Below are 23,249 nucleotides of genomic sequence, written 5' to 3'. Positions count from 1 at the left end.
AAAGCTCTTACCGCGGCCGCTAATCATTGTAGGTGACTTTAATGCCCCTAGACCTCTCTGGGTTCAAGATTGGCGTAGGAGAAAGGTGGTGGAACTTATTTCCACCTTCTTTTGACTCACTATCCTTAAAGACCCTGCACACCTGACCCGTATTGGTAACTCTAACTCAATGCACGTGTCCTGATCTCACACTTACCAAGAATATCAAGTATGCAGACTGGTTAAACACCGAGGAAAGCCTCGGCAGGGACCACTGCATTCTTCTAACTACAATTCAGACATATCCCCTTACCCGTCCCCACCAACAAGCGAAACTTGCGAACTGGGACAAGCTCCGTTCCGAGTACAAGACTCTGGCACCCATATCTCAACGAGGCTACGCCTCTTGGTCTAATCACCTTGTGACGTCACTTCGCCAAACAGAGCAGACGGTTCAGCTCTTAGAAGCAACGCCAGCAGTGGATAACCATCTCCTGCGGCTCTGGGAGGCTCATCATAGCCTAGTCCACCGATGGCGCCGACAAAAGCTTAATTGTCAGCTCAAAATCCGCATAACATCGCTCACTCAGGAAGCAGCAGAGTACGCGGCCCAGATCACTGACTCCAATTGGGTTGAACGCTGCAACGATGCCGCCTAGCGTATATGTAAACCACAACACGTGGCGTTCTTGCACAGCCCTCATCGACCCTAGCCAAACGCGCACAGACACGAAAAAACATCTTCAACGCGCACTTAACGGCTACGTAGGTGACGTGAGTATATTGGCACAGACCCTTAAGGATAAATATCTCTGTGGCCGGCATGACCCCATCGGACCGGCGTTCTCATATGCAAGCTTGGAGAATGCTGACTTGAATCGTTGCTTTCACTTCCATGATCTGAAGGCGGCCCTGTCCAAAATCAAGCGAGGAACGGCGCCGGTAGGGAGCAAGTGATGGTTAGGCTTCTAGCCAACCTCCCAGACCCGCTGTATCATCAGCTCCTCGAGTACTTCAATCAAACTAGGGAGGGGCACGAGTCATTACCAAGTGATTGGAAAACGGTTTGGTAACGTTTATTCTCAAACCAGGCAAATATATAAACATCAAACATCTACGACCCATTTCCTTAATTTGGTGTGGGGAGAAGCTTATGGAAACGATGGTTAGGGATGAGCTCTCCGATTACCTCGAGGTTCGGCACACCTTTGCCAACACTATGTACGGTTTTCCCCCACATCACTTTGCTCAGGACATACTCCTGCAACTTCATCTTGACGTTATTGAGCCGATCGAGCATCCCAGCAATGGTAAGGTAGTCCTCGACTTGGATCTCAAAGGGGCTTTTGATGACGTCACCGACGAAATCATTCTTACGCATCTGTCCAAACCAGACTGTTGGCATATTGCTTTCAGGTAAATACGTCAGTTCTTGACGGAACGGCAGACGTACCTCCACATCCAATACAAGGAGCATGACCCATATTCTATGGGTAGTCAAGGAACACCACTCGGAGCGGTCCTCTCTACTTTTTTGTTTAATCGCATCATGGCTCATCTTCCCCCACTGCTGAAGGAAATTCCCGGCGTACGCCATGCAATGTACGCCAATGAAATCACACTGTGGGCAACTCAGGGTTTTCTTGGCAGCATTGAGGCCAGCCTGCAACAAGCAGCATTGGTCGTGGAGGGCTACGCCTGTCGCTGTAGCCTCGAATGCTCTCAAACAAAATCGAAGTATGTAGACCTTCGCTCCAAACCGAAAGACAGGACAGAAATCGCAATTTCGTGGCGCACCAGCCCAATCCTGGAATGCGCAAAATCTGTGTTTTGGGGTTTTTTATACACAATTGCAGAAAAGCTGACACAACCCTGCGCAAACTACGTACGGTCGCAGATCAGGTCAGCCGCATGGTTCGTTAGATCTCTAACAAGCGGGGGCTCTCACAAGCCGCGACGCTCTGCGCCTCGCTAACGCTTTTGTGACCAGTCGGTTCCTGTATTCGACACCCTACCTACGTTTTCACCAATGTGATGTAAACGCACTCGAATTCATTCTCCGCAAGATAAATAAGCACGCCCTAGTCTTCCCGATCTCGACATCTAACCAACGCCTTGCATATTTGGGTATGACCAACGCATGCGGGGAACTCTAAAAGGCCCATCTCAAAACCAGTACCTGCGGCTTGCCATGTCGCACGCTTGGAGATGTCTCTTACACCACCTTCATATATCCCATCTTAAACCTATCGGACAGAAGAGCGGACCACGATTCCCGAGAACTGTCATGGTGCGTGGGTTATTAAGCCTCTGCCGCACAACATGGCTAGGGATACTCACGAAGGCAGGTGAACCGCGCAAGTTACAGCCTTGCAAGGACGCTATGGGTCCCGTAATGGAGTATTCTACCCGGACGCGGTCTGGCCATCACCACGGGGGGAAGGGGGTGGTACACGGGAGCCATTGTCCACAGAAACGTTCCCGTTCAAGGACTCGCTTTTCGAACCCCAGACATTACTCACGCGGACGAAGTCGCCATAGCTCTCGCGGCCGCAGACCACGCATCTAAGATCATCCTTCGTGATTCGCGGTGTGCATGCCGAAATCTTACAAAAATCGCATCACCAGTTGCGCCGCTCCGATCTTGAAGGGGTGTTACTACCTAGACCGCCCAAGCACACGTGTAGTGATCTGGACGCCAGCTCATGCAGGACTAGTTGGTAACAATGCTGCCAATGCCTCAACCCGCGCACTTGATTACCGGGAACCTCCTTATCCTCCATTGTCTGAAGATTCAGAACCTAATCCCCTCAGCTCCTTTCGCGAAATAACAGCGATGTAAAAATCGAACAGGCTCCGATTTTCGCCCCGGCGGTGGGTCTAAATAAGGTGGACGAGCGCTGACTGTTACGCCTTTACACCAACACAGTATTCTGCCCAGCAATACTTAAGCATTTCAATCCGGCTTTCTCAAGGGAATGCCCACACTGTGATCATCGGCTTGCGGATACTTTCCACATGATGTGGCAAGGCCCATCTAACCCAGTGGCCCCCCCAATCACTTCCCCATCACCCCGTACCCTAGAGAGCTGGGAGGCTGCCCTGCTCGGCTGCTCGGCCTTGGAGGGTCAAACGCCCTCGTGGCCAGGACACGTACTGCCACGAAAGCCACAGGGGTCCCGGACTAGGGACTCCTTCCAGAGTTTATACAAGGTGGGGCCTTAAGGCCGCACCTATCTCTTACTTGTAAATAATATGAATAAATGTTTTTTACCACCACCACCTACCAAATTTGGTATCGGTAAAGCCACCGAAACCGCCGCGAGCGCATCATGAACGTGCCATGTAGTCATGTACTTACAAGACATACATGTCTTCATTTCCACAGTATTGTCTGTCACTTTATGTTCGCCACGCAGTCATGTTATACCACAAAAGTTTTGCATATGTCATGTGAACAAAACCACCGCAAGAGCAGCAAGACCATGTAATTTAAATTTGACATTCATGACATCCGATTCAACATTTTTATGTTAGAATTAATCATTTGTGCTCCCCCACAGGGGCGTCTGCAGAAGTAGGCGTTAGGTGCCTAGTGACACCACCAACCCGAGCTAACAGGGGGTTTCGACTCCCTCCTACACCCAGCCGTGCGTGGCTTTGCCGTGTCAGGGGAAAAGGCGATCCTGGGGGCTGAGCTGACGCTGGGTGCTTGGACTTTTATGGCCCCCCGGCAAGGGCAACACACTCCTTCGGCCCCAGCTTCATGTAGACGGATCCCTTGGGCTGACCCACCCAGGGGAAAGTGGCAGTTGCCATTTCCTATCTCTCTCTATCTACATCTTCATCTTTATCTCTCACATTTTATCTGTCCTGTCATCTTCTATCTTCTGTTTACTTCCAAATTTTCTGGCGGCGAGGGTTAACCTTGTGTAGATACCCAACCTTGGGTAGTTATATTCGGTTATAGCAGTGATGCATTGCTGGCTTCTCCAAGTGTTCTCTATTCAACATTGTAGCGTCTCCTTGCTTGGCTCGGTGGTGGGTGGCCACCATCGCCGCCGAATTTAAAATGCTTCCTATGGAAAACCCTTTTCCCGCACTCCCTGATTGCCGCCTGGAAAGGTGGCGCACCGATGACAGCTTCTTTTCTGCACAGCCAAAACGGACCTTCCCCAAGTACCATGTAATTCACAGCCAAAATGAAAAGAAAACAGTTTGACCTATTTCACCATTTATTGTCTCGAAAACGATCACAGATGCAATTGGCCCTGGCTATAGGGTAACTAAGATGGGAATGGCGATCTCCTTCTAGAAGTTCGCGACAAGACTCAGTATGAGAAGCTCACAAAACTCGTATCATTTGATAACATCCCAGTATCTGTGGGCCCACATTGGTCGATGAACACAGTGCGTGGTGTCATATCTGATGATGACCTCCTCAAGCTGTCTGAAAGTGAATTGCTCGAAGGCTAGCAGGAACAAAATGTAGTGAAAGTACAAAAAATAACAATCAGGCGAGACAATAAACAGACCCCAACAAAACACATCATAACTACCTTCGGTACAAGCAACCTTCCTGACTCCATTGAAACTGGTTACTGCAAGCTTCGTGTCAAACCTTATGTACCGAATACTCGCTGATGTTTCAAGTGTCAGCGCTCCCGAAACGGATCACAGACGTGCAGAGGGCGCGCTAGGTGCGCGAAGTGCGCATCTTGTGAACATTTATCCGGAAAGTGCACTTCAGAAGTCTGTTGCGCTGAAGTGAAGGAGATCATGCTGCCTACTGCCGATCATGCCCTGCATGGAAAAAGGAGAAGCAAATATTAGAACTTAAGGTCAAGTTCAACCTGTCTTTTCAAGAGGCACGTCAACGTTTTTCTACACACAATCATTCTGAACCTTCCTTCGCCGACGTGGCGCGTCGAGGCGCCATGCCACGTCTTTCGGCACCCACGAGATTCACACCAAGTGTGACTGCGGTTGTGCCACAAGCGCCTCCGGCTGGAGCAGCCTGTACTGCTCCGCCTCCTGTTCAGAAGGGCCAGCAGACTTCAGAGTCTGCTGGATCCCGGACCACAGCAAGTGCAGTCAGGTCTGAAACTTCCATGAACGTGCCGGCCAAGCAGACACCATCCGCCACCTCAGGAGAGGTGATGGAGCCAAGCCATGCTCCTCGGGCGCCCCAGACGCCGAAGGAAAGGCACAGCTCTTTGGAGCGAAACAAGAAAGAGAAATCCCGTATTACAGGGCCCCCACAAGCCCTGTAACCTAGGGCAACGTTAATGTGCACACAGTACTTAACTGCATTAAAAATGGAGGCACAAATTTTACAGTAGAACGTCAGTGGACTGCTGAGAAACCTTGACGATATTCAAGAACTTTTAAATAAACAGTCACCTAAAGTGTTGTGTGTACAAGAAACACACCTAAAATCCATGATCACTAGTTTTCTATGCCAGTATATCATTTTTCGAAAGGACAGGAATGAAGCCGCCACGTCATCTGGTGGTATGGCCATTATAGTCAATGAAGGTATTGCATTTACTCATCTACCACTCGAAACATCTCTTGAAGCAGTGGCTATTCGTGTAGTTCTTCTGAACAAACTCGTTTCCATCTGCTCTGTCTACATACGTCCCCACTACCATCTTGAAAAACGTGAATTCCAGCCCCTAATAGTTAAACTTCCAGAACCTTATATTCTCCTTGGAGATTTCAATGCACATAGCAATTTATGGGGTGACTGTCGCTGCGATGCTCGAGGTCGCTTGATTGAACAGCTCCTTTTTACTTCTGGCACGTGCCTTCTAAATCGGAAAGAGCCCACATACTACTGCCTCGCTAACAATACCTACTCGTCAATATACCTCTGTATTGTCTCACCATCCCTCCTTCCTTCAATGACATGGAACGTCATCAATAACCCTTATAAATGTGACCACTTTCCCGTAACGCCAAGCACACCCATATCAAATGAATATCGCTCACAGGTCCACAGATGGATTGCTGACAAAGCTGATTAAGATCAGTTCTCGCAGATTACTCACTTAAGTTGGACTGACATATCTGGTTTAAATATAGATGCAGCTGTACAATACATTTCAGCTTTTGTGACCGACGCTGCAATGAAATGCATCCCGCAATCTTCTGGACTACCTGGCAAGCGACGTGTCCCACGGTAGAACACTGAATTTCTCAATGCATGCAAACAACAAAACAAAGCGTGGAGGTTGCTACGGGACTCGCAGACAGCAGAGAATCTTCAAAGCTTTAAGAAAATTAAATCCCAAGGCAGGAGAACGCACCGGCAGGCTAGGAGAGAAAGTTGGCATAAGTTTTTATCAGGCATAACTACACAAGAAACTAAAGTCTGGAACATGGTTCGCAAGATAAAAGGACGACACGCATCTTCATTACCTCTCGTAGACACAAGGGGACACCCAGGCGAACTTCCTCGGTGTCCACTTCGAAGAGGTGTCCAGCTCGTCGAGCTATACTGCAGCTTTTCAACGACACAAAAGAAAAATCGAAAAAGAGAAACTACAGCGGAAATCCTCTAAACATAAGTCGTACAACAGCCCTTTCAGTTTGGCTGAGTTACAAGCATCGCTATACGTTTGCAATAAATCAGCTGCAGGTTAAGGTCGTATAGTATACGAAATAATAAAACAACTGCCTTCTGAAACACAAAGAACCCTGCTTTCCCTGTAAAACTATGTCTGGTTTTCTGGTGAAATCCCCTCTGTCTGGAAAGAAGCCATTATTATTATTCTGATTTATGGCAAAGCAAGGATCTATCTTCTGTTAGTAGTTCAAGGCCGATCGCAATTACAAGTTGCATGTGTAAACGTGTTGAAAAAATAATAAATCGCCGACTTGTACATTACCTTGAAACAATCTGCTCGACCCATTCCAATGCGTGTTTCGAGAGGGTAGATCCACCACCAACCACTTGGTACGTATCAAGGCACAGATCCGAGATGCCTTCGTCCACAAACAATACTTTCTGCGTTCCTCGACATCAAAAAAGCCTACGTTATGATATGAAGATTCGGAAGATTAAGAGACATGTTCAATCTTCGTGTGCATGGCAGAATGTTTGCTATTATCGAGAGCTACTTATCTAATCGTACATTCCGTGTCAGAGTGGGCAGCGTTTTTTCCCGAACATTTGTCCAAGGAACAGGAGTGCCGCAAGATGATGTACTTAGTTGTACTCCTTTTATTGGCAAAATTATTTCTTTGCGTCATTCCATCTCACAAAATATGTTTTACTGTACATATCTTGATGACGTCCACCTTGGATTTAAGTCTTGTAACCTAGCTCTTTGTGAGCGGCAGGTTCAGCTTGGCTTGATCAAGGTCTGCCAATAGGCTGAGGAAAACGGATTCCGAATAAACCCCCAAAAAAGCACGTGTGTCTTGTTCTCTAGAAAAAGAGGCACTCACCCCGATCCTTTCATTCTATTGCACGGTCAACGCCTGTCTGTTATTGCCGAATACAAATTCTTAGCCTTAATTCTGGACACCAAGCTAACCATCGTACCACAAATAAGTATCTAAAAAAGAAGTGCATCATAACCATGAATGATCGAAAAGTGCTGTCAGGCACTACGTGGGGGAGTGACAAGAAGTGTATCATGAATTTGTACAGGAGCCTCGTACGCACTCACTTGGAATAGGGAGCAATAACCTATCAGTCTGCGACACCTACCGCCGTAAAAATGCTTGACCCTATTCACCACCTAGGCATTCACCTCTCTAAGGGTGCCTTTTGGACCAGCCTCGTTGAAAGCCTGTACGTGGAATCAAACGAATGGTCAGTCCACCTACAGAGATGTTACATATCTTTTCTATATTATCTCAAAGCGAAGGCAGACAAGGACCACCCTTCACACTTCACAATTGATGACATGACTACTTCTGTTCTGTTTGAAAACCGGCCATCTTTGAGACAGCCCTATTCCTTTCGTGTGAGGGGCCTTTCTGAGGAAACCGGTGTGTCACTCGAATATCGTTTGATGGCTCCCGCAGCATGTCTGCCACCATGGCGGTGGCAATCGATAGATTGTGATATGTCCTTTTTAGAGATTACAAAGCACGCACCCATTGTACTTATCCGCACATACTTCCTAGAACAACAAAAGTACACATGCCCCGAGTTCTTTACAGATGCCTCAAAGTCCAAGACTTCTGTTTCATACGCCGCCATTGGCCCACCTTTTTCAGATACTGGCACCCTGCATCCTGATGCAAGCATTTTCACACGAGAAGCCTACGCAATACTTGCAGCTGTTAAACACATTGTACATATAAACCTACAAAAAGCGGTAATTTACAAGGATTCTCTGAACGTGGCGAAAGCCTTGAAAACACTTAAGAACGCAAAAACCTAGTTCTTGAGTCCCTTTATTCACTCTTATGCACAGTCTACTCATCCAAACAGCATGATGTAGTCTGCTGAGTGCCGGGGCACCGTGAGAAACAGGGAAACGTTTTGGCAGGTCAGCTGGCTGCATTCGTCAGCAACGATGCCGCTAATGCATCAATACCAATACCTGCACTTGACATGACACCTTTCCTGAAACTAAAGATCAAAGGTTATTGGGAAAACATGTGGTATAGACACACAAGTAATAAACTACATGTTATTAAGCCACAACTTTGTCATTGGCCGCCACTATCAAAATTGTGACACACAGAAGTAACACTTACAAGGCTAACAACAGGGCATACATACTCTACACATTCATATATTCTGTCTATTGGTAATCCACCGTTGTGAGCGAGATGTGGAGAACCACTTATGGTTCTGCACATCCTCGTCCAGTGTAATGAATTTGACGCTCTAAGAAAAAAGCTCTTTTTACTGCCCTACCGAGAGCAGCTTCCACTACACTCTGGGATGCTTATGGGTAGGAATCCAATTTCTATAATTCACTCATTGTTTACGTTAGTAAATGATATACATAGTTTTCACTACATATTTCAAGGTAATCTGTAGCAGGACCTGTGGTTACTACATACCCGTCATAGTCTTATTATCATGACCTTTCGACATTCACTCTCACTGCACATATTTCAGGCCACTGTCATGATTTTAATACTTATGTTTTTACCCGCGTTAGCGGGAGGAATTTTAAGGCCCCTTTACAGCCACGCATCATATCATTGTTCATATCTCTAGTCTATTGAAATGGCGCTTTTTGGCTATCAATTGGCCCTTGCACCATTAAAAACCACTCATCATCATCATCTAATCATTTATGCTCGTCATACAGTCATGTTATGCAATAACAATTTTCGTATCGATACCATTATCGAAACGGCGAGGTGAGCTAAATGTTGTGAGCTGCTAGATAGACATAAATACGCTCATAGTCACCGAAGATAGTTATAGATAAGCTCAAAGTCGCCGAAGAAATGATTTGCATTTGATAGACCCTTTGTTGATGTAGTCCCAGATCATGCTGGTCAGATGCGTAGTGAAATACAGATAGAAGAAATTGACGGTCTTGACGAAGCAGTGTGCCCTACTCCTGGAGCGCACCTCCAACTTCAACGCCCGGGTTTCGTCTCAAAAGAATCTGCACACAATGGATAGATGCCGGCAAGGAATCATGTCTGTAAGAATTTGAGACCCTCAAAATGAATAAAATTGCTTTGAGTACACACTTTGCTGTCCGTAACTACTAATTAAGCATAATGTACGCCACGCATACAGCCGCACTCACTCACTTGATGCTGCGGCTTGACTTGGCGCATCCTCATCATCGGTGCTGAAAATCGATGTGCCAACCTTATCTCCAGGCTCACTGCTGCTGATTTCATCCTCAAAATGTGTTGTTGATGCACTCGAGTTATGAGAAACTCGTCTTTTAGAAACGTCTACACTGGAAACCAATGCCAAGATCGGCGTGCTTATGCTGTTAACAACCCGTAACTTTAAGCGGTGAGGGAACACTTCCCTAAAGCAAAAAACAACCACAACATAGTAGATATCGCTGTGAATTTTCCCACTTTCTTACCTAGATGGCGTTAGGCGCCTGCAAACTCCACAAGCGCACGAAACTTTAAACTTCATATGCATCGTTCAAATCGAACAATAGGAATAGGTGTGGTGGCGAGAGTTAATTGATGAAAATAAATCAAAAGAGTCATTTATTTCTGCCAATTAAATGAGCTCAGTTAATTTTTCAGAGGTCACATAAATTATGGGTCAATTCATGCTTGATTTAATTGAGCATCTTCCTTGAAGAAGAGTTCATTTGAAGCAACAAATCTAAGAAGCTTTTATGCTCCATTTTTTTAACAAAAACAAGTACATATCTACGTTTGGCCATATAAGCTCGTACTGTGTGCTGATTTTTTTTTAGGTAATACTAATGGCATGGACGAATTCCTCATATCCAGCAGGGGATGTCGTCATCCCTTCATTATGAATTACCACACTGGGCATGCAAGAACTGAAATCGAACTTAGTTGTAGATCCATATCAGTGTCATTTATTACTAAAGAACAATCCTTAATTCTTTAATGTTACACCCATTTTGTGATTTCATAAAGGATTCTCGCCTTAGAAGATGGTCATTAATTGGATGCAGGGGTTTTCAGAAGCAGCAGAAGTGCAAAAGCTGCACCAATTGTGCCAATTTGATACATCTTTCTCATTTTTATACTGATCTGAGCCAAAACTATGAAATATGGTAAGGTTGTGCCACACTGAGCTAAAATATTCAATCAGCCTCACAATTTGCTTAGTTGAGCTGATTTGAGCGATAAGAGAGGTGGTTTGCAGTTAATGCATCATTATCCAATCCAGACATGCAGGCCTTTTCCTGAATCCTGTGGCGGAAGAAAAAAAAAGGACAGTAGTTCTGTCTTGTCACCCAGCCAATTTCCTTCTTCAAATACTAAAGCATGTGTGCACTGTAAAATTACTGCATACATCTCAGAGCTGTGTATGAAATTTTCGTGGCCCTGAGATATGACCAAACAGTATGCCAGTTCTCTTTTGCAGAGCCTGTCAAATGATTTTATAGACATTGCTAATGGTGATGCGGACTTCATCATTGCTTGAACTGTAAGGTGATTCAGCTATTGCTTTGTGCATGAGTTAGCTAATATTTAATGAGTTTTATTCTCTTTTCTAATACTGAATTCCAATGGCAGAGTCGAGGCCAGGAGTGGAAGTGCTGCGCTGATTACGCCATTTTCCGCCAATCTGACCTGCTGCGCCAAACTTTGCCTAAATGGTAATTTGCGCGTGTAATGCCAGATTTAATCTGGTTTTATCATTTGCCAAGCAACACGCGTGGGCTACACAAATTACACAACCGCATTCATATAAAATTAGTTCAGTCATGTCGAATTTCGGTTCATGCATAAATCTAGCGCCATGTGAACAGAATGCATAAATTCTGTGAAGGCGGCGTATGTGTTCATACCTCATTATGTGACTCTGTATATATAATCCATGTATTGACAGCAAATTTTGTTCGTGAAACGATAGCAGTGGTGTTCGAAAAATTTTGCTGCACTCTTGCTGAGCGACTGCCAAGCACCGCACGCGCTCCGCAATAGAGACCGTCATACCATATAAACAGAAAAAAAATAATAATAAAAATTCATTTCATCAGCGACGTGATGACTAGAATAGCAAAAATTTGTAAAATTGTGACGGCAATGCCACACACGCTCCTTTATATTTTTATGCATCATTATGCGTATAACACTGCCTTGCGCAAAACGTGCCCAAATGACTTGAAACCATCTGGATGATTTTAGAAACTTTCGAGTTTGTTTTGGAACTTAGGCTGCCGCTAGCGATAATGCTGGAATCTTCTATGGCACATGTATAAATGCCATTGCTCTATGTTCGCTGCCATCAGTCTACAGGTTGTATTGCTTGCTGAGTGACGTTTCATTTTCTGGGCACACGTTCATTGAAATAAAAAGTTTATTCAATAAAACAGTTGCTGCTGCTTTAGTCAACGTCACGACCCTGCGAGAATATAAAGGCTGACAGCTAACTTTTTTGGATCCCACATTGCGACACTCTACAAACGCTGGTCTAAGAGAATAAGTATGCGGCTGCTCCAGGGAGAAATGCTCTTATCGCACAATTTCTTCCTATTGGGAGCTCACGACGTAGAGCGGTTCACCAGCCATGCGCTGATGCTAGCTGATAGTACGGGTGCCAGCTATCGTAACCACGTCCTTAGAATCAAAGTTCACAACTGCTGCTCGAGTGACCCCCCCTTCTTTCACATCATTTCATGCACGTTCAAGAAAGGCAGCATGTTTTTCCTCTCTGCAGCATTCGACAGCATGTTGAAGACGTGGCAGAATGCTACCGCGCACGCCCCCCTGAGCTACAGAGATCGGCCGTTTCGTTTATTATCTGCTCGAGCAGCGCTGATCATCCCAGCTTGCGCAATTTTACACGCTGGTCAATTGTACGATGCACAGCTAATCTTACCAACTTGTAGTTCACGCGGAACATGGCGACGACGGCCATATAATGGTCCATATAATTTCTATCGTAATAAAAAAAGTTCTCTTCATTGACTAGAAATCGCATCTAAATTTTCTTGTGGTTCTCATGTCGGCGGTAGCTCTTGAATGACCAAAACGTTTTTACGTTTATTTTTCATAGATAGAGCCCTAATTGTTTAAGAGGCCTGGGGTGCGGCCTCACCGGTAGCCACCGCCGGGAACGTGCTCCCTCACCAGAGAAGTTTTGGCCACCCTGGTGCAGTATCTGGCCACTACCTCCCACATGCATACGTCAAATAACTCACGGCCCTCAGTCCCCAGCAGCTGCGAAGTAACTGACCACGGCGGCGATCAGATCTGCAACGCATCAGAGGGTGCTAAGAATCTCTGGATCCGGACAGGCCGCCATTGGAACCTGAACTTGGCAACGTTTAACGCTAGAACCTTATCTAGTGAGGGAAGTCTAGCTGTACTATTCGAGGAGCTAGAGGGTGTTAAATGGGACATAATAGGGCTCAGTGAGGTTAGGAGGACAGATGAGGCCTATACGGTGCTACAGAATGGGCACGTCCTTTGCTATCGGGGCTTGGCAGACAGAAGAGAACTGGGAGTGGGGTTCCTAATTCACAGAAACCTAGCTGGCAACATAGAGGAATACTATAGCATTAATGAAAGGGTGGTAGGTATCGTAATTAAACTGAATAAAAGATACAAGATGAAGGTAGTACAGGCTTACGCGCCTACATACAGCCATGATTACGCTTCAGTTGAAAGCTTCTATGAAGACGTGGAATCGGCAATGACTAAGGTAAAAACACAGTATACTATAGTGATGGGCGACTTTAATGCAAAGGTAGAGAAGAAGCAGGCTGGAGACCAGGCAGTAGGAGATTATGGCATCGGTACTAGAAACGCCAGAGGAGAGCTACTAGTAGAATTTGCAGAACGCAATAATTTACGAATTTTGAATACCTTCTACCGAAAACGATGAAACCGCAAGTGGACATGAAGGAGCCCTAATAGCGAAAATAAGAACGAAATAAACTTTATAATGATTGCACACCCAGGCATCCTGCCGGATGTGGAAGTGGTTGGCAAGGTACGATGCAGTGACCATAGAATGGTACAGTCTCGAATTCGCCTAGACTTGAGAAAGGAACGACAGAAACTGATACGCAAGAAGCCAATCAATGAGCTAGCACTGAGAGGGAAAGTACAGGATTTCAGAGTCTCGCTTCAGAACAGGTAATCGACTCTTAGTGAGGAAACCAACCTTAGCATAGATACAATGAATGATAATCTGACGAGTATCATTACGGAGTGTGCAGTGGCAGTTGGAGGCAGGGTAGTTAGACAGGACACTGGCAAGCTTTCCCAGGAAACGAAGAATCTCATTAGGAAGCTTCAAATCATGAAAGTCTTAAATACAACAGACAAAATAGAACTGGCAGAGCTTTCGAAGTTGATTAATAGGCGTAAGGTATCCGACGTAAAAAGGTATAACATGGGGAGAATTGAACACGCTCTGAAAAACGGAGGAAGCGTCAAAACAGTGAAGAGGATACTTGGGATAGGCAAAAATCGGACGTATGCACTAAGGGACAAAGAAGGCAAAATAACTACCAATATGGATAGGATAGTTAAATTAGCGGAGGAGTTTTACAGAGATCTGTCCAGTAGCCGAGACAACCACGACCTTAATACTATAAGAACTAGCAGTAACCCAGATGACACCCCACCAGTAATGATAGAAGAAGTCAGAAAAGCTTTGGAGAGCGTGCAAAGAGGCAAAGCTGCTGGTGAGGATCAGGTAACATCAGATCTGCTGAAAGATGGAGGACAGATTGTGTTAGAAAAACTAGCCACCCTGTTTACGAGGTGTCTCCTGACGGGAAGAGTACCAGAGTCTTGGAAGAACGCTAACATCATCTTAATATATAAGACAGGAGATGACAAGGACTTGAAGAATTACAGGCCGATCAGCTTGCTCTCTGTAGTATAGAAGCTATTTACAAAAGTAATTGCTAACAAAGTAAAAAACATTTGAATTCAATCAACCAAAGGAACAAGCAGCATTTCGAACAGGCTACTAAACAATTGACCACATTCATACTATCAATCAGGTAATAGAGAAATGCTCAGAGTATAACCAACCACTATACATAGCCTTCATAGATTATGAGAAGGCGTTTGATTCAGTAGAAATATTAGCCGTCATGCAGACACTGCGGAATCAGGGCGTAGATGAAGTATATATAAACATTCTAGAAGAAATCTATAGGGGATCAACTGCTACCATAGTGCTTCATAAAGAAAGCAACAAAATACCAATCAAGAATGGTGTAAGGCAGGGGGACACAATCTCCCCAATGCTATTTACCGCGTGCTTACAGGAGGTTTTCAGAAGCCTAGAATGGGAACAGTTAGGGATAATAGTTAATGGAGAATACCTTAGTAACCGGCGCTTCGCCGATGACATTGCATTGCTGAGTAACTCAGGGGACGAATTGCAACTCATGATTACGGAGTTAGACAAGGAGAGCATAAGGGTGGGTCTTAAAATTATTCTGCAGAAAACGAAAGTAATGTACAACAACCTCGGAAAGGAGCAGCGCTTCGAGCTAGGTAATAGTGCACCCCTACTGAAACGTTACGCATATACGGATCCGTACATACGCAATTATTGGACTACGGAAAGCCGCATCATGCGGAAAGATACGAACATTCGCAGCCTACGGAAAGCGCCATATCATTCGAAAAGATGCGGACATCCGCAGCTTACGGAAAGCGCCACATCGTGCAGAAAGTTGCGGACATCCGCAGCTTACGGAAAGTGCCATATCCTGCTAAATTACCCGATAAGCAGCTTACGGAAATTAGCATAATGCAGAAACTATGCAGCTATCTGCTGCATCTTGCAAAGATCAAATGGACATCCTAGATCTCGAGTAAAAGCAATTGGCCATTCACGTTGTTTGCAAAAGCAAGTACTGTGTAAAAATATATATGAATATTTCATTCTTAATCTGTTGCATGAAGGTGAAATATGTTTGCTATCTGAAACAGCCTTGATGAGTAAACAAAGGCTTGAAAGAAACAAATGTGTTAAGAAGCTACCTAATGAGGGATTGAATTATCGGCATCTTTCTAATTGTTGTGATGCGGAAGCAAAATTACCTTTCAAATAAAATACATTACAAAACTACTAAATTAACATGCTAGCGATCACAAATGGTGGTTACATTGCAACACATTAATGCAGTGTTCTATGCAAGACCTAAAGAACTTATAAAGTTATTATTATCAATAGAGAAGTATTATTATACAGACCAGCCCTGCTACAATCAATATATTTTTTTATTTGTCTGTATGCTCCAGCTGTGAATGGTGACATTGCAGTGTTGATGGTACACAAATGAGGTGACTACACCGTAATTTCACGAGCTCCACCTAAGCCACAGGATGGTGGCACAAAACACAATGTAACAGCAATTTTAGAACGAAATGTTTAAACATAAATATTAATCATAGCACTGTGAAAATGTGGCGCTGTGTTTGTATCATGAACGCCTTGTGGAGATCGGCGAAATGCTGCTTGAGGCTCCGGCACCACTGTAAATTTGGAAGGTCACTGCCATAGAACTTATGTGTCCTTCATAGGCACCTGGAAATGAAAATAATTGGCACAAATAATGTCAGAGACACATGTTAGCACATTAGTTCACATGCACAAGAAATATAACACACAGAATGAAACTGAAAATGTAAGGCACACAATCCTTCAAGTTATGCATATGTGAATAATAGAAGGAATGAGTGTATAAATTAGTTCTGCCACATCAAAGAAAACAGCATGCTTACCACAGTGAAAATAACTAGGTTGTCACGCTTTTCAATGGTAGAGATAATCGATTAATATGTCCTTATGATATTATGATTTAAATGCTTCCTGCACAGTAAAACTTTAGAAACTGCAAGTGAAAGCTCTCAATGTACATTTAATAGTGTGTGCATGTATATCTGCTGCCTTTATTCTATACAGTTTGTGCACAAAATTGGCATCTTGAACAATTTTGAGAGTTAAAACTATGTAACTTATGAAGGTTAAAATCACCATGAAAGCAAGCAGGACAAGGCAGGTGCCATTAAAAATCTGTGCAAGCCAGATAACTATAACCGAACTGCACACATATAGGGGAGCAAGAGTACCAGAAATTCGGCTGCTGACCCGCAGGTCGCGGTATCAAATCCCGGCTCCATTTCCGATGGAGGCAGAAATGCTGTAGGCACGTGTGCTGATTTGGGTGTACGTTAAAGAACCCCAAGTGGTCGAAGTTTCCAGTGCCCTCCACTGCGGCGTCTCTCATAATCATATCGTGGTTTTCGGACGTGAAACCCCACATATAAATCAAGAATAACAGACATAAACTGCCAACAGAAAAGTTGTGTGCATGTGCTATCTGTAAGTGCTTACACCTTACTACATACAGCATGCTCATTCCATTTTAAATACCAATATTGAAAATAACTGCTCTATTAGGAATATAAAAGGTAAGGTAGAACTGAACGACCCTACAAAAAGTGACCCTATTATGACATCACGTTTTCTTATAACAAAATTGACTAAGACTCTGAAATATCATTATGCAAGAAAACATCTTCAAAAGAACAATCAAGTTTGAAGTCATATATTTTTAATATGGCTACTATGACTATAACCAAGAAATCGACCTCAACATGGCTAATGTTAGTTTTTAAGGCCTCTGTTCACTAGACAATGAACTATACCACAAAAAGCACAGCGTTCAGGCAAAGCACCACACAAAAAAAGAAAGCAGTCCTTTTTGTTATTATCTACAATGCCTTTAAAATGGTATTTTTACCTCTACTTCCCGCTTTTTATCAAAGTAACTGGTGTGAAACAAGTTAGCTGAAAATGCACTGTGGCTCCAAAACCTGTTGGTTGAATCTGAATTTTTAAAACATGGTGAAGCTTGCGCTAAATTAGGCTCCACAAGCCTTGGAACAGCGAGACTGCATGACTCTTAGGACTACTTTGGTTACTTGTGTTTTGTTTCTGGGCCTAAGCATAAAGACAAGGGCTTAACTGAATTGCTGCTAACAAACAAATGCTTTCGAAATTGCCCGAGCGTCAAAGGATGCTCAGACATTTGTTGTTTTTCGCACTGGGCTATTCTACACCAAACATACAAACCATACTGCCTGGCGACCATCACAGATGTATAGTTTAAAAAATGATGGTAATTTACTCTTCTGAAAATAGCTATTTGCAGAAATGTTTTGAAGAGAAAAAAGTAGTGGTCACGTGGGTACCATCAGAATTTCGCAGAATGTCGTGCGGGTGTTATTTGTGAAAAAAATTTCGAAGTACCGCTTTTTCTTGCCATATCAAATTTGATCTACATATTAAGTAAAGGTGCTTCTTAAAGTATTTGAAGTCGAGTAACATTAGTGCAATTTTTCCGCTACATAGGCTTTGAAGAATTCAGCCAAACTGTTTATCGTTTGCATTTCTTGTATGGCAATACTGCACTTTGTATGAATATTTGAGCCACAAATACTCACTGCACAGAAGTTATATTTCACGAAAAAAAATAATGTTAGGTCCAGATTACAAATATCACTATATAATCGTTTTTGTCCACATTGAGATGCAACTTGAGCTGTGTGTTTGTCTAATTGAAAATTACTTTTATGTGTAAGTTGAAAGCAAATAAACAGTTCTTGTTACATGGCAAGTGTTATCATTACAATTTTTGTTTAAATAAGGAAAATGATTTTTGAAGTCTCCTATTGAGGGCCATGGAGAACTTCGGAACGGAAGCTGTCGTATATCAAATGCAGAAAACAGCCTTCATAAGAAAACTTCAAAAATTCATTTCTACTTTAAGACAAAGTGTAATCATATAACTTGCCATATAAAAAGAACTGCTTCCTTGCTTTTGATGTGGCAAAAAAATTGCACTAATATTACTGAGCTTCATGCACTACACACAATCACCTTTACTTAATACCTAGACCGAATTTGGTGTAAAAGAGGCAGTATTTTTGAAACACTTTTTACTTTTTACAAACAACACCCAGACGACATCCTGGGAAGTCCAGAAGGCACCAACGTGGCCTAATATTTTGTTCTCTGCGATATATTTTAGCATTTTGCTGTTTTTATTACAGTAACCGAGCACAATATTTTTTTTTTCAAAACACATTTAGTACGGTTGGCAAAATGGCTGGGATGTTTGATGTGTAATTGCTTCACTGCCAGCATTTATTCTTCCGAAGCTCAAGCTATCACCTCTCTGTTACTGCCTCCCTCACATACAATGCCTGCATAGGAAAGAAAAAGAAAGGCAGGTCCGACAAAGTTCGCAAGGCAAGATATTTTCATGTTGGATAAATTCATTACCATAAACAGCAGCAAAACAACATTCATTTTGAGTAGTCCAAGACACAAGCTATATACCAGCATACTAAGAGCCAAGCACAAACTTTTCATTTGAACATGTGTGGTGATAGACAGGAAGCACTTATTGCAAGACTGATCAGTCTGTAATTAACTGAATGAAGTACAATGCACTGTTCAATCCAACACCACATAGGCATCTTTGCTATAGCAAAGCCATGTGTCATTGATTCATGCACTAGATGGGACAATGCAAATGTAACAAAACAGGTGAAAAAAGAAAACAAGAGAAAAAAAAAGAAGAAAAGGGGGGATGCAAAGTAGGAGCAGTGTAGCACTACTTTTACTTTGCATCCCCCTTTTCTTTCTTCTTTTTTCTTCTTTTCTATCGTTTATCTTTTTTTTGCTTCCCTTTGGAGGAGAGAACACTTTGTATCAGCACAACCTAACTTAAAAAAAAGCAAGGGCTGCACTCTTCTGCGTTATAGGTTTTTTTTTTCTCAGACAAACATTTCCAACAGGCACACACGTCTACAGCAAAAGATGCTGTCATTACTGACCTTATTTAAACTAACACGCCAAGGATGACAAGCTGACTTCTAAAAATTAGGTCCTCCTATCGCAACATCGGCCAGCCTGTCTGAGGCACTTCCACTGTTCACCCTGATTACTAGATGTTTCCATCTGTCGACTCACATCTTCATTTTGGATAACACTAAGACGAGCTTACATTGATGAATACCCACGAAAGTTTAGTGATGTATCATGTATGAGATTAAGCAACTCTGTTAAAAAATTATTGATAGCTTGCTTCCAGGCTTTTTATAGTGTAGCCTAAAACTTCGTAATATCTTTATGCACATGAACCAGATTGACAACGTAATGCACAACATGCTTAAGAATACTGCGAGGAACATGATAACGACAAAACGACCGGCCACCCAAATTTTTCGCTGTACATGTTTATAAAATGTTCATGTACACCCAAACGAGGTGCTTATGATACAAGCCGAAAAAACCTACAAGTAGGGCCTTGGAGCCTTCTGGAAGTAGACGTGTTGCATTTTTTCTGTGGAGGACTTTACACCCATAAGTGAGGAACAAAACTCCTATATAATGAAGAATGTTGGCAGCTATCAGTTATAGAAAAACCTAATGCAGCTAATCTTCCCAGACACATCTGTACATTTAGAGAGGTGACGTAGCTTCTGTGATTGTGGCAGTAACTCCAACAGGACCAGTGCGAAAATTGGCACTACTTGGCTAGACAAATGTCCAAACATGCCTGCCCGACTCCCTCTAGCCATCCCGGCTGAATCTGACACATGATTTCTTAACTGCTGGCTGGACAAAAACAAAACCACTGAAGCACTCACAATACACAGCATGAAGTTCCTCTAGAGTGGTCAACTTCGTCTTCTGCGATGAAAGAGCAGCGCAGTGTACTGATAAGGCACTCCTTGCAATGGCTTTCAATGCCACACAGTGACCATGATGTTCCTGTCGAAGAGAGCTTCGGGAGCTTGGAGGGTGCTTGCTCTTTTCTGGGGGCTGCTGGTGCTCCTCGTTTTCTGCTCTAAGTCAACCTGCACAAAGTTGTAGACGAGGCTTTAAGAGTTGTATATAATGATATGCAAATTTTCGCTGAACACACATTTCCTCGCGGCACACTGAGCAATTTCTTATAAAACTTAAGGCCTCGCATATGCAAACATTTACAATCGATCCGAAGATGCGCTCGACTCTAAAGGAGCAAGTTTGTTATGTAGTGTATATAAAGAAAGGTCATTCAGCACAACCACAACTACAGTTGCACACGAAAACGACATTTTACACGATCCTGTTTATTTACATGGTCCATTTTATTTTATTTACACGGTCCATTTTACACGGTCCTGTTTTACACGATCTGGTCTGCATGAACTCTTGAACCGGGCACCATATAGATTGAAAGACACACACAGAGTTTGAGACAAACCTAGTTTCCCGTGGAGCATCTTCTTGCACTATAACAACACATCTCAATTTAGTTAGTTGGTCAGAACGAGGAGAAAACAGCTCGCACTTGAAAAGCACGGGCAGAAGGAATGACGCCTGCACCCTGTGCTCCCTGTACATTCTCGTTGAGGGTGCAGTTTTCATTTTATCCTTATGCAATTTCGCATTTATAACATTGTTCTCTGCATAATCTTTGTGGCATTAAAGTGTGTGATACCGTCATGTGTATCCCATGTAATTTATAAAAATAGAATACAAGATAGCTTGATTCAAAACCAACAAAGTGCATCCAGTGCCATGTCCTGTAGCCATTCTTTAGGCAAGTGGCAGAATGATTTATTCTTCAAAACATATCTTACTTGTAACCACTACAAGAGCTAACTCGTGCACTGGCACATTCTGTTTGCCTCTTCAGATTATAAGGTACCTTTTTTACACCAGAAAGTCTTCAAGAAGAATAGAAGTGTTGTAATTGTGAAGAAAGAAAAGTAGAAGGAAAAAAGATAACCTGCCCTGTACAGGGACCGAGCCTGCGAACTTCGAATAACATGTCCGATGCTCTATCAACTGAGCTACCATGGCGGCTATCCCTCTTCCATTTTGTACGGTATATATGTGCATTTATACATGGAAGAGTCAGTCAGCGCTGCTTGTTACATTATGGCAAGTGTGGCACACCTTTTTTTTGCCTACTGGCAATTACATTACGATTGCAATTACGTTACGATTACTTCCAATATCCCTATACTTCTTTGGCAGCATTATGCATCTGTCAGTTCTCAGAAAATCTGCTAGTCACAGGAGGTGGCAATGCTTCACCCTCCCACCTAAATGCATGTACTTGAACACATGCACAACTCATCAAAAAAAAAACAAGTCACACACCGCTAAGATTACTGAGATTCACTGTTTCAGATTCATGAGTAAAGGAAAGAACTATAAATTTAAGGATTTGTTGTCTTTGTTGAACACATTATAATGAGAACTAGTAGAAAATGATGTCAAACAAACTATAGGAGATGTTATCAAAAGTAACTTTAACAAAATTGTGAAAAGAAAAGTGAACAAAAACGTAACTTGGCAACGTTTTTTTGACAATTGAATTGACATTACTTTTTATAACATCCCTTTATTTTACTGGGTAATGTTGTCAGGTAATTCTCATTATTAGAGTGGTGAGTAGGCTGACAAAGAAAGTATATGGCATTGATACTTCTTTTGAACACCTAAAAGTTTGAGGAACTTAAAAGAGTGGAAGCTACTTTGAGTAGACCAGAATATTTAGTTGGAGCGAAAAAAAAAACGTACACACATTTTTACCAGGCTTTTTAACCTATTTTGAGACACAAAAGTGTATGCTGCCAGTAATGTTAAGTACCATTACTTTTGTCACACTATGCACTGTAGCAGGTGTAGTTAGAGTGGTGATAGTGAAGGATTAATCAAGCACGCCACCAACTGTGTTCACATCAATGGTCGCGTATTTTAAAAATAAACCTGCTGTATAATAAAAAAAAGTTTAGAGCATTTATGTTTTTATCCAAATCAAGTTAAACCGACTGGGTAAGCAAACCCTTTGCATAAAATCAAAAGGCATAAAGTGATTCATGTATTATAACTATGTGAACAAATTTCAGCAACGCAGGGCAAAGTTACAACACTTCTATTAAAAACCCCTCTCATTATAACATGCACGAAAAGCACCACACCAGAATATTTTATAGTGCATGTAATATCGAGACTACTAGACTGTCTATTGACCTTTTAGAAGAAGGGTATCTCCTTCACGTTCAAGGGGCAACCACTTAGCCTTTTCCTGAGCTTTTCTGTGAATATTTCCTGAATTTCAGATATCATTAGGATTGATTTAAAGTGAACAGATTTTGCTTACGCATTGAAACCTAGTTCTGTATGTAACTGCAATTATGGGTGCCAAACCACCTCCAATTAATTTTTAACATTTAACTCATTTTTTAACTGCAGCAGCACAACTAGCTGTGGGTGCCCAAAAAGTAGCTAGAAACAATACCTTTACCTCTTTGAGCCTTTCGGAAGTGTTCAGCTTCTCAGTGCTCACCTTACAACATTTTTTTTAAATACGTGTTTGTGTGCCCACTACTCTTGCTCCTTGTACAGTGAGGAGGAGCACATGGCAAGAAGAGACAAGAAAGAAGCATTGCGAAAAAAAGCGAAATAAGCGAGGACCTCTTTTGTATCGTACAATGTGTGTAACATTACTATTGCGACAACATATAGACAAATTATCACGGCTATGCATCCGTTGTAGAGTCATACACAGCTGCAACACCACGACTAAATTTCAACCTTGTGTTGGTTTAGTATC

General features: G+C 42.9%; 1 long non-coding RNA gene across 1 annotated transcript; it reads right to left on the bottom strand.

Annotated features, from left to right (window-relative positions):
* Positions 1-15,822: 15,822 nt before the first annotated feature.
* LOC142776485 (uncharacterized) lies at positions 15,823-21,106 on the bottom strand. The gene is made up of 2 exons (XR_012887567.1): positions 20,284-21,106; positions 15,823-16,147 (listed from the first exon to the last, which is right to left on the bottom strand). It is a non-coding gene; the product is annotated as an uncharacterized LOC142776485 (long non-coding RNA).
* Positions 21,107-23,249: the final 2,143 nt, after the last annotated feature.

The sequence above is a fragment of the Rhipicephalus microplus genome, chromosome X (genome assembly GCF_043290135.1).
Source record: "Rhipicephalus microplus isolate Deutch F79 chromosome X, USDA_Rmic, whole genome shotgun sequence".
In the NCBI taxonomy this organism is placed as follows: Eukaryota; Metazoa; Arthropoda; class Arachnida; order Ixodida; family Ixodidae; genus Rhipicephalus; species Rhipicephalus microplus.
Note: the sequence above shows the minus strand (reverse complement) of the source record. Positions and strands in the feature narration are given on the sequence as shown.